At 51.5% G+C, this 10,365-nt stretch overlaps 2 protein-coding genes across 2 annotated transcripts in view; one reads left to right on the forward strand and one right to left on the reverse strand.

The window, feature by feature from the left end:
* Window positions 1-10,365, reverse strand: part of LOC137417060 (uncharacterized) — an 83,050-nt gene that overhangs the window by 41,592 nt on the left and 31,093 nt on the right. The gene's annotated exons all lie outside the window — the stretch shown is intronic.
* LOC144888214 (E3 ubiquitin/ISG15 ligase TRIM25-like) overlaps window positions 116-10,365 on the forward strand; it is a 263,155-nt gene continuing 252,905 nt past the window's right edge. The window contains exon 1 of the mRNA XM_078770384.1: window positions 116-163. The gene's annotated coding sequence lies outside the window, so the exon portion shown is untranslated. The remainder of the gene's footprint in view (window positions 164-10,365) is intronic.

Below are 10,365 nucleotides of genomic sequence, written 5' to 3' on the forward strand. Positions count from 1 at the left end.
GGCACCGCAGTTGTGGGCCTGTACTTTCGCTGCTTGCTGCCTGGATCGATACACCATATGGACCGCAATTTTTGTGGCCGCCCACAATGGACCGCAGTTCTTTTGCGGGCAAGCACCACCCGTTGATGGACCTCTGGGTCAACGTGGCACCTATGCCATACAGGTGAACCACTTATAGTTGGCCCCCCTGACGGCCACAATTCAGAAATGGACGCGGTTGGCGCCTTTCTTTATTTCTAAAGAAGCCAGAAGGCCAAGTGCACTCCAGGAAGGCAAGACCAGCGGCAGAACATCGGCCGGCTGCGACACCACCGGTGACCATGGACGCTTAATTGTGCATTTTTATGAACACTTTATTGGTGCACTGGATGGTGCTGACTGTGTGTATGGGGTGGTGCTTTTGGTGCTTGGATGGGGTGCTCTGCACATTATTAAAGGCCGTAGGGCCACAGGGCACTTGTGGGTTGGTGTATCGATGCTGGCATGCGTGCTCTCTCTCTATGCATAACATCTGCATGTGTTCCTCAAAGAACAGGTCCTGGATCGTAGTGTAAATATCAGTCTTGTGTAAATGATGCTCCCTACCGGCTGTATGTTTAGTTTGAGGATGCTTTCCGCGATTTGGTTATCCTGTGGGTGTGTTTCTGTTAGGAGAAGGGTGCAACATCGCAGGGGGACATATTTACTCATTTGTGAACATCTGTAAAACTGTCGCACTCAGCGTTGAGTTAATAGTAGAGGGAACTACATCTGAGTGCCACACTAACGTAGGTAAAAATTTATCGGGTCGTGACGCCCCGAGGTAGAGAAGGGTGCAATGTTGCGGATATGGGATTGGCATCCATCCATATCCGCTTGTAAATATTCCCCTATTTCCTCAGTACTTCCCAACTATCCCCAATTCCCCATTCCCTAGTCCCATTTTCTGTAAACAACACTCTGTAGACCCGACCTCCCCTTATTTCCCCCATTAAATGTCGCATCCAGGTCCACCGCATCTCACGTAGACAACTATAGGACATCTTGCTAGTTATTCTTAGTCTATGTCAGTTAAGGACTCGTTTCCATTAATTCTGACTCTTCGTTGCACCAGAATGTGATTGTATGGCACCGTTAGGAAGTTTAGGACCTCCCAATACCTCCCCGTAGCTCTTCCTCACGGTTCAGCAACAACAACAGCAACAGCAACAACAACAACAGCGGCGGCGGCGCGGGGAGTGTGCGTCCTCACTCCGGCTTGGTTGGTGGGGGGTGTTGGGAGTGCACCATGCCTTTCCAACGAGCCGCCATCGAGCATGTGCTCGACGGGGTTACCAAGTAGGGGCTCGCTGTCAGCTCCTCGTCAAGGGCGGAGCCCGGTAACCCCCCGCACCCAATAGAAGCGGCGGACCGATCCCATCTGGGGCGGAGCCAACGAGCCGAGGGCGTGTCACTCCCCGCTGAGCATGCGCAGGAAGAGGGAGGTGACGTCAGATGCGCCCTCAGCTTGGAGAGAGAAGGACGCCACCTCCGAGCGCTGCAATACCTCCCCGCATCTCTGGACCGGACCGTGTTTGATTCTGCCCCTGAGCCAAGGTGCACCTTGTGCTATCGACTGCCTGTCCTTCCCTGCCATCAATCCCTGTGTAAGTCAGTCTTGTTCCGTTTGTCTGTGGTCTGTCTGGGATAGATAAGATTGTGTCTAAGTGCCTATCTCTTCTGTGCTTTACCTCTTACCTTGTAATCTACCCCTTTTCTCCACCACCAATTATATCCTCCTCCGGAGGTCTTGAGAACTGTACCCCTTGTGTCGTTTCATTTATCCCAGCCGTTGTGTCCTTTCCAAACCATTGATTTAGCATAGCGCGACTTGGTCAACGTCGGGTGGAATCGGGTGAGTTGGGGGTAATCGGGTAAACTGTGCGAACACGGCGGCCATTCCGCTCGGCCCATCATAACACCTTAAGCCGTGTCCGTAACAATATCTTCCCATCTACATCGAGCAATGAATGAATATCCATTCATTCATTGAATGAATATATTAATGAATATTCATTTATATTCATATATTCTACATCGAGCAATGATATTGGTCTAAACTGCTCAAGTGTCACAGCCTCCTCCTGCTTTGGAATATAAACTACTTCTGCCCGAGTCCATTGACTGGGCACCACTCCTTGCCTCCATACCACCTTCAGAGCCTTCCACAGATACTGCCTGATGCCTTCACAACTCTTAAACACCTTGTATGGCACTCCACTTGGTCCTGGAGCCGATGCTGCCTGTGCCTTCCTCAAAACTGCCTCAATCTCAGACATCTTTGGCTCTGACAAATCAAATGGAACACCTGGACCTGTCGGTCTCACCAAGCCTTCGATGTCCTCCACCACTTCGTTCCTCCTTGTGTCTGCATACGTGACATGCAGGTGACCTTCCAACCCTTCCTTTGGTACCTTCAGTACACCAAATCGAGACGGCTCCAGCAGATCCTTCATAAACTGAAAAGGCTTCTCAAAAAATCTCTTTCTCTTCCTCTGCCTCTCCTTTCTTCACCTCTTCATCCTTTCCACTCTCTTCAACTTCACCAACCTCATCCTCAGCTGCTTCATCAACACCTCAAGCCCATTCCTCTCCCCTTCCACTGCCCTCTTCAATCTTACATTCAAGCTCCTCAACTCCATTCTCAACTCATGGATCTCCCTCTGCCTCCTGCTCAAACATGCCTCCTTCTCACCCCCCTCTACACACTCTTTCACTCCAAACGTGACACATGCATACTCAAACACAATCTCATTCATCTTTCTCAATCTATCTTCCACTCTTACTTTCAACCTATGAAGCGCCCCACACATCACTCCATCCATTCTCTCCCATACTTCCCTTTCTCCCATACCTGGCCATTTCACTCTCCTCCTCACATCCTTTCCCTGCTGAAATACAACCCCAGGACATACAACACTGTGGCTTGCTACCTGGCTGTTTCTCCCAGCCGTCTTACGTGTCCCCTTTTCAAAGGCACTGCGTTGCTGTACCTCCTCCTCCCCACCTTACGCACACAACCCATCCGGCTCTGATGGATATGCAATCTTCTCACTGACTCAAACTCACGTCCACACCACAGAATTTTTAAAGTGATTCTTCACCATTGGGAGTGTCGGAGTCTGTTTCATGATCTATAAACTCATACCAGACTAATAATATAAAAACGTGTGTATGTGTGTGTGTGTGTATGTATATATATATATATATATATATATATATATATATATATATATATATATATATATATATATATATATATATGATCAAGGCACCTCCTAGCTTTAATGGTGAGCACCAGCCACAAATTATGTCTCACACGGTAAATACCACATAACCCGCAAGGAACCAACAGCCTGTCTGCCACACAGACCATCGTTCCCACCAGTGCAAACCAAAACCAGGGGGTGCGGTGCGATCGGCGGGGATAATAATCAACGAACATAACAGCGTGACGAGCGCTGTCCCGATCTCCTGTGGACCGAAGTCCTAGACCAAAGCATCACCTCCGACCCAAAGGGTCTTCTGGAGGCCTCAGCCCGGCCACTCTGTCAACAGACAGAGATTTATTCATATATAAATGAACGCTTTGGTCTAGGACTTCGGTCCACAGGAGATCGGGACAGCGCTCGTCACGCTGTTATGTTCGTTGATTATTATCCCCGCTGATTGCACCGCACCCCCTGGTTTTGGTTTGCACTGGTGGGAACGATGGTCTGTGTGGCAGACAGGCTGTTGGTTCCTTGCGGGTTATGCGGTATTTACTGTGTGAGACATCATTCGTGGCTGGTGCTCACCATTAAAGCTAGGAGGTGCCTTGATCATCTTAATAGACGATTTTGGTCCTCATTGGTTAGATTTTTTGCAGTATGCCATCCTGACGAGGGTCAATAAGCCCGAAATCTGGATTGGCGGCTCTGCTTGATGTTTAGCCAATGGGGACCAATGAATAAATCTCTGTCTGTTGACAGAGTGGCCGGGCTGAGGCCTCCAGAAGACCCTTTGGGTCGGAGGTGACGCTTTGGTCTAGGACTTCGGTCCACAGGAGATCGGGACAGCGCTCGTCACGCTGTTATGTTCGTTGATTATATTGTTGCGGATATGGAATTTGGCCTCCGTATCCGCTTGTAAATATTCCCCTATTTCCCCAATACTCCCCAACTCTCCCTTACCCCATTCCCTAGTCCCATTGTCTGTAAACAACACCCAGTAGAGCCGACCTTCCCCTTCATCCCCCCATTAAATGTCGTGCCCAGGTCCACCGCATCACACGTAGACAACTTTCGGACATCTTGCTAGTTATTCTTAGTCTATGTCAGTTAAGGACTCGTTTCCATTAATTCTGACTCTTCGTTGCACCAGAATGTGATTATATGGCACCAGTAGTGAGTTTAGGACCTTCCCATACCTCCCCGCATCTCTTCCCCATGAAGAAGCGCCAACTACAACAACTACAACAACTACAACAACTACAACAACAGAGGGGGGTGGCACGGCGACGGCGCGGGGAGTGGGCGTCCTCAGTCCGGCTTGGTTACCCGCCATTGGCCAGGTGCGCCGACGGGGTTACCACGAAGGGGCTCCCTGTCGGCCCCTCGTCAAGGGCGGAGCTGGTAACCCCCGCACCCAATGACAAGTAACGGACCGATTCCATCTGGGGCGGAGCTAACAAGCCGAGGGCGTGTCGCTCCCCGCCGGATATACGAGCGACTCACCGGAAGTGAGAGTGAGATGCGCCCCCAGCTTGAGCAGACCAGACGCCACCTCGAGCGCTGTGAGACCCCCCGCATCTCCGGACCGGACCGGGTCGATTCTGTCCCTGAGCCAAGAGTGCACCTTGAGCCATCGACTACCCGCTTTCCTTGCCATCAATCCCCGTGTGAGTCCGTTTTTGTCCTGTTTATCTGTCGTCTGTCGGGGCTATTATAAGACCGTGTTTAAGTGCCCACCTTCCTATGTTATACCTCTCGTCCCTGTAATCTGACCTTCCGCAATAATAGAACCTCCTCCGGAGGCCTTTGAGAACCGTATCCCTGGTGTCGTGTCATTTTAACCCAGCCGTTGTGTCCTTTTCCTCCATTGATTTAGCATAGCGCGATTTGGCCAACGTTCGAGTGGAATCGGGTAAACTGTGCAGACGTGGTCATACCAAACCGCTCGGTAAATAACACCTAAGCCGCGTCTGTAACATTTGGTGTCGAGGAGTGGAATTCGGACCCGGGACTAAATTTATTAGGCCCAAATTTGTAGTAGATTCGATTCGGAGCGCGTTTCCCGCGCGAAATTTGTAGTAGAATCGATCCGGAGCGCGTTTACTGCGCTCGACGAAATTATAACGGCGAAATTTGAATTGTTATACGAAAATAAAAACCCGAATTTTGAAAGTCGCGCTATGGCAGACCAAGACAGCTGGGGTCCGGTAGAGGAGAGTGAGGCAGGGTCGGTCCAGGACCAAATTGAGGGACGTGAGGAGAGCGAAGCAGCGAGGGTAGCAGGCGCGCAAAATGGCGCCTCGCTGGCCACGGCGTCCACGCCCGCGACCGTAGTAGCGCCACCGGTGGATTTGAACCTTTTTTTAATGCAAATGAAGGCCCTTATGGACAAGAATAATGAAGAAATGAAAAACAGTATAGGGGCAATGAGGGACGAAATGGGGGTAATGAGGGACGAAGCGAGGGGTACCGGTGAGGGATTAGACAACGGGATAAAAGAGGTGAGAAATGGGTTAATGGGGGTAGAAAATAGAATGGCTGCCCAGGAGAATCAGATAGAGGGGATGAAAAATGGGTTAATGGGGTTAGAAAACACTATGGAAGGCAAATTGAGGGACATGAGGGACCAAGCGGAAAGGGAAGTTAAACAAATGGGGCAGCAGATAGAGGGGGTCAGATTGGGGGTAGAAACCAAACTGGATGCTCACAGGGAGGAAATGGAGCAGATGAGGGTGGCATCTGGGCAGGAGATGCAAGTGATGGGAGAGGAGATCAGAAGAGGAGTGAGTGAGGAGGTCGGAGGAGTGCGCGAGGAGGTGAGGCACTGTAAGGAGCACATGGAGAAGGAGGTGAGAAAGGGGACTGTAAAGTTACAAGGGGGCATAGAGGACCTGACGCAGGAGGTGGAACAGCTGACGGAGGGACAAAAAGAACTAACGGACCAGGTAAAGAAGAACACAGCGGTAATAGGAGGGTTAAAGGCGACACAGAAAGAACTAAAAGATGACTTGATAGTGACGAAGAGGGAATGTCAGATGGTACGTGAGGGACTGACAACGAGGTTGGACGAGGTGATAGAGGTAATGGAGACGAAGGACCGGCAGGTGAGGACGCACATGGAAACGGTCAAGGTAGCCTTGGAGGACGAGCTTGAGGAGACGTACCGGGGAATAAAAGAGGTGAAGCAGAAATTAGAAGAAGTGGAAGAAGGGGTGAGCGAAATTAAGAAGCGACGGAGAGAGGATAAGAAAGAGCTAAAAGAGGAGGTTAAAGAATTGGTCCAAAGTCTGTGTTTGGATCGTGATGATGTGCTCATTAACCGGATGAGGGATTCGCAGGTGATGGAGGAGAAGCGAAGAGGAAGAGGACCCGGTGTAAGTGGTGACCAATATGGTCGTGCGTATGATGCGCCAGGTGATTTGATAAGCTTGGGGGTCGAGATAGACCCGGGTGTTCGTGAGAGGCCGTTGGTGAGGTGTGCGACAGGTCTGGTGTGCGAAAAAGGAGGTGTGCGAGAAAGTCCGACTCTGGGGTGTGTGAGGAAAAAGTGCGTGCCAAGGAATGAGGGTGCTGGCGAGAGTGAGTCGGTCGTAGCGCGGGTGCGAGGGAGCACATGGGAGCGCGGTGTGGTAAGTGTTACAGAGGGTGTGACGGGAGAGTGTGCGCAAGAGTGTGCGCGAGAGAGGTGTGTAACGGACAGGTGCATGGGGAAAGAGTGCGCTGTCAAAGGCAAGGAAGAATGCACGCCTGTGGTGAGTGTTACAGAGGATGTAACGGGAGAGGGTGTGCGAGAAAGGTGTGTAACGGACGGGTGCATGAGGAAAGAGGGCGCTGTCAAGAGTGGAGGTGAGAGTAGTATGAGTGGCACGGAGCATGAGTTGGTTGTGACAGGTGAGCGAGGATGGACACCTGGAATGGAGGGATGCACACCTGGAATGGTAGAGCGTGAGTGGGAATGCACGCTGGAATTGGTAGTGAGGCACTTAGTTGGGTGTGCGAGTGAGAGCACACCTGTGATTGTCACAGAGGAGGTGACCGAGGAGGGGGCGCGAAGAGGTGTGTTGGTGAGGTGTGCGAGTGACGAATGTGTGCCAAGGTGTTCGGTGGTCAGGTGTGTGACCAAGTCTGTGAGTGGAATGAGAGTACCTGGGTGTGTAAGGAAAGGTACGAGGAGCATGGAGACGGCTGGATGTGTGAGCAAGGAACGGGCTGCGGGGTGTAAGCATGCAGGTGAAGCATCGACGTTAAACGGGTTTGAGGTTAGGTCGACTTTTAGCCGAAGCGGGCTCTCGGTGCGTGCCGGGCCTCGCTTTGAAAGGCCGCGTCCGTGCTCCACTCGGCGGAGCGGGCAGCTGGATAAAAAGGGTCGTCATGGCGACCACTTTTTGTTGAGGCATTCCGGCAGGTCGAGATCGAGCCATGGGATGGCTCCACGCCGAGCTGGTGCGTGGGATCTCGGCCCGGGTAAGCCCCCGTCCCTGCCCGGAATGCGGGACGCATCCAGCCGCTGGCACCAAACAACCCGCATTCATTGCTCGGCTTTACGAAGCCGGGCTTTGGACAGGAATTGGCGCACCGAGAGGCAGTAGTGAGTAGACTGTGTGATGAGGTTAGTGTTTTGGTCCCAAAATTAGAGAAAAACAAAATTTGATGATTGGCAAGGGATTGGCAGTAATGATTGGCAGATGATGGGTAGTGATTGGCAAATTTTTGATTTGTTGAAATTTGATGTGCAAAATTGGTAGTGAGCGATGTGCCCGGTGGGTAAGGGTGGCATCCCTGCCACCCTTCCCAGGTGGGGCAAATGCGCTATAGTTTATGGGGTGTATGGCAGTGAAAACTAGCCCGGGTGGGTTAGGATATGGTGTGTAGGGATCTCGCGAAGATGACATTAGCTAACGTTAAGGTTAGATAGTGACTGATACCTGTAGTGGGGACGCAGGTAGATTAGTGTGGTTGATAATGATGTGGGAGCGCAATAGTTTAAAGGGACGACTGGGAAGCGCAAGTTTCAGAGGGGAGGAGTTAGCTGAGATGATGCTGTGTGAGAGCTGGACAGGAGTGATTGAACAGGTGTGATTGCACAGGTGTGCAACTGGACAGGTGTGTGGAGCAGTGTGGAGCAGTGTATGAGTAGTGAGTGTTGTGGATCAGCGCGAATGCGCTCGGGGAGAGAAGGGTGCAGGCGGCACCAAGAGTGAGAGCACAGGTGTGCAAGTGCAGGTGTGGAGAGAGTTGGAGTAAGTGGTACGGAGTGGTGTGCATGGTGCGAAGGTGTGGATGGGGGAAGAGTGGACCCCTTTCACGAATACCCGGGGCGGGTAGTGTAAGTGTTAGGTAGAGGGTACAGGTAAATTGTGGTTGGATATTGGCATCTGTGGTGCGGGTGGCAGAATGGTATGTGGATGGGTGCATTAGTGTTGTGGAAATGGCTGGGCGTGTAGCCTGTTAGTGTGTGTAGTCGGTTTGGGCACTCCACCACTGTGAGGATGTCGGCCAGGTGAGGCCGCAGGTGGGCTCTGGGAGCCAGTAGAGTTGTGGATGGGGCCCGAGGATCCGGAGGACGGACCCGGGTAGCCCAGTGCCAGAGAGGGCACCGAGTGGGGAGAGCGCCAGAGGGCCTTCCCCAGGTAGTTAGGTTAGGGTAAGGAGCAGGTAAGCTCGGAGGCAACTGCAGTGGTGGAGGTGTGCAGGTGGGTAGACCCGCTGGGAGAGGTACACGCCACAGCCCAGAAATTGTGCGGGGGCACCGGGAGATGAATCGGGGGAGTGAGACCCCAAATTGAAAAGCACCACAGTTGGCCAATGGGAATTGGTTTTTAGAACCCATAGTGTAAGAGGGCCAATGGTTTGGCCGGAGAAAGACCCCGGGTAGTGTAAAGTTGTTAAAGTCATTTAGGAAATAGTTAGGATTGATGAACCTGTCGCACCATACGCAGCCACTTACCTGTGGTGATGATGACTCCACACCTGTGTTTTCTTTGTTTTGTTGCAGGAAATGAAATTGCTGTGAGGATTTGTGAGACGCATCACGACGTGGATGAGACATTGGGGTGATTCCATCTCTCCCTCCCTAGGAGGGACTGATGATGAATTGGTAATGGCAAATTCTGATGTCAAGTTGGAGATGGCAAATTTTGATGAAAGTTGAAGATGGCAAATTTGATTGGTTAGGAGGGAGAGAAGACGAATTTGGTTTATGGGAGGAACGGGGAAGACAGTAGGGATGTTTGTTGATTTGTAAAGTAGATGTTTATGGGTAGTGTTGTGTTTTGTGGATACAGTAAGGGGTAAGGGAGGGGCCATGTAGGTTACCTGGTGGGGGGGGGGGGGGGGCGTACGGTAGGAACGTACCTGTCTCACCTGGTTCCCATGTGCCCCTAGTGTGCATTACCTGGTATTGCGTGCACTTTTGCGCCCTTACCACCTTACTCACTTGTCTTGTTTTTGTCTCCCACCTCCGAGGATCTGGCTTTGGGGTAGAGAGAGAGGAGAGAGAGGTGCTGGCGACGCAGTTGTGGGCCTGCACTTTCGCTGCTTGCTGCTGGGATCGATACACCATATGGACCGCAATGTTTGTGGCCACCCACAATGGACCGCAGTTCTTATGCGGCCAAGCACCACCCGTGGAAGGACCTATGGGTCAACGTGGCACCTATGCCAAACAGGTGAACCACTTATAGTTGGCCCCCTGAAGGCCACAATATAGAAATGGACGCGGTTGGCGCCTTTCGTTATTTTTGAAAGCAGAAAAGAAGGCCAAGTGCACCACAGGAAGAGCAAGAGACACCTGCAGGGTTAGGGGTTGTCGTTTTTATTTTAACAAACAATGGTGGTGCACCGGATGGTGCTGACAGTACATGATGGGGTGGTGCTTTTGGTGCTTGGAAGGGGTGCTCTGCACATTATTAAAGGCCGTAAGGCCACAGAGCACTCGTGGGTTGGTGTATCGATGCTAGCATGCGTGCTCTCTCTATGCATAACATCTGCATGTGTTCCTCCAAAAACAGGTCCTGGATCGTAGTGTAAATAGCAGCGTAGTCTTGTAAATAATGCTCCCTACCGGCTGTATGTTTAGTTTGCGAATTCTTTCCGCAATTCGGTTATCCTGTGGGTGTGTTTCTGACAGGAGAAG

The sequence above is a fragment of the Myxine glutinosa genome, chromosome 1, assembly GCF_964187855.1.
Source record: "Myxine glutinosa chromosome 1, kmMyxGlut1.1, whole genome shotgun sequence".
Classification (NCBI taxonomy): domain Eukaryota; kingdom Metazoa; phylum Chordata; class Myxini; order Myxiniformes; family Myxinidae; genus Myxine; species Myxine glutinosa.